Here is a 2,241-nt window from a genome sequence, read left to right as displayed (position 1 = left end):
ACAGCCGCGTACTGCTATAAAACTGTCAATGTAGCCGCTATTTATGGTTGATTTGGCGCTTCGTTAGCTTCATTTATTGCAGCTGTTTACGTGTATGTGTGTGAGACATTTTTGCGAATTAAGTTCTTGTATATGATCGCTAGTGGTGAGGAGTTCTCTTCGGTTGAGTTAGTGAGCGCTGAGCACTGTGATAAGATAACAGCAGAACAGATAACAGCTGCTTTTGAACTTGGAAAAGCTTTTATGTGCTTGGCTCGGGGTGTGTATCTCGGCTTAGTGAGCACACAAACCTTTTATAACTTACACAAATTGATTGGGTGGGAATAGTAAACGATCAGCGTACGGCAAATCAATGGATGAAGCATCGCATAACGTGAGAAACTTAAAATTAATGTTTTTATTGGTTTGAAAATTGAAAGTTTTCCACGTATTGACTTTTTAAGAAAAACTGATATTTTGACAAGGGAATTCTGGAATGCAAATTAGGGTTTTATTTCGGTTCGACTTCGAAAAATTGTTTGTTCCTTAAGGTTAGGTTCTAGCTCTCAAGTAAATGCTCAAGAAAAAAAAGGTGCGTGGAGTCCCTACGCGCGGATGAAGTTATACTTCTTAGTGATATTCCAAGAAATGCATATCATTTTGTATGAAAGAAAACTAGAAAACTAAAATTCACATTTTATAAATTTATTATAATTTATTATCTCCCCGAGCATGCCTTTGCCAACAAGTCGTCTTTTCGCGACGATGGCAAAAAGCTAAAAATCATAAATTGCACAACTTTCTGGTGCTTCTCGCAAAAATCTGCGTCGATATGTATTCACGATCATACATACGTATACATACATACATATTTACGCAATCAGCGGCCATTACTTTACTTATGCCATAGAAATTCTATTGCTACGAATATGGAAATGACAACGAAATAATGCAAATATGCATATTTCTAAAAGTCATTATTTCTTTGAAGAAATGAATGATTCTAAGAAGTATAGTCTTAACTTTTCAACGGCCAACGAAGAGCATTTCACCCAAAAGGAATTTATTCATTAAAATCATCACTCAGAAGTCGTTTTATTTGTTGTAAGCGAACGATTTTCGAAGAAACATCATTTCTAATATGCCACAAGACACAATTAGAAATGAACTTCTTAAACCTCACGCTGTCAGATAAAACGATATACCACGTCATCGCGGGTCTATTTCCAAAAAATGGACCAACGCAGGATATGTCAACAAAAGGGCACATAAAATAGTTGAGAATTCGCAAAAATGAAAGACAAAGGAAAAAAAAGCAGTATAACTATCAATAATGAACAAGCATACAAACATACATATGCGCAGCAGCAGCAAGGAAAGAGGTAACAATCGGCGATCCATTGTATATTTCTTTCATGCATAATCAAACCATAATTAGGACAACGCAACACAAGTGTCAATGGTGGTCTAGGTGGTAAGCGCGTAGGTTCGAATCCCAACAGAATTGATTTTTTAATTGAATATGTCACCAACCAAAAATTGAAACATTTTTCTACAAAAACAACAACGGCATAAGCATGGCAACATTGTGTTGTTGGTAGAAAAGCCAAGCTGTGCCGAAAGAAACAAACAAACGATCGCCGATTGTCATCGCTTCGCTTGCTGCTCGAACATTTTCCCAGACAAGGTTGCGTAGATTCATATTGAGCAAGGTTGCGCAACCTGAATCTATCGCAACCTTTTCCGAACTCGTATAAGAAGTATAACTTCAAAAATTCCTTATTTCTTGAGCCGTAGTCAAGTAAATTTGACAGCAGGTTACGCATTGAATGATGTACATTAGAAGAGCAAGCGAAAATATACTTATGTGAGTAAAGTATATAAACATTTTCATTGCTTTTATCTATCTATTACTAAATTTTATACATTTCTTAAGCGTTTTTCTATATAAAGTTTTTACACATCTTGAGAGTTCGGGTATAACTGAACATTTTTTACTCTTGCAAGGTAAAGTGATATACGGGAATTTCATATATATTTTAATTAAAAGTAGTAAGTATTGCATCCATTATTTGTAATTACAGGCTAAGAAGGTATACTATTAGTAGGTAGAGATTCTTTCTGAATTTTGTTAAAATGTCTTTAATATTTACCAACAGATACGATATAAAGTCATCCGAAAGTTCGAAAATATTTATATTAATTACATACATGGTAGCTAAGAAAAGTATTGACCCGATTTTATCAATTTTTGGCACAAGG

At 34.9% G+C, this 2,241-nt stretch overlaps 1 pseudogene; it reads right to left on the bottom strand.

Annotated features, from left to right (window-relative positions):
* Positions 1–1,059: 1,059 nt before the first annotated feature.
* LOC120773137 lies at positions 1,060–1,196 on the bottom strand (annotated as a pseudogene).
* Between the last annotated feature and the right edge of the window lie 1,045 nt (positions 1,197–2,241).

The sequence above is a fragment of the Bactrocera tryoni genome, chromosome 3, assembly GCF_016617805.1.
Source record: "Bactrocera tryoni isolate S06 chromosome 3, CSIRO_BtryS06_freeze2, whole genome shotgun sequence".
NCBI classification, from domain to species: Eukaryota; Metazoa; Arthropoda; class Insecta; order Diptera; family Tephritidae; genus Bactrocera; species Bactrocera tryoni.
The sequence above is the reverse complement of the archived record's forward strand: the minus strand, read 5'-3'. Positions and strand labels throughout refer to the sequence as shown.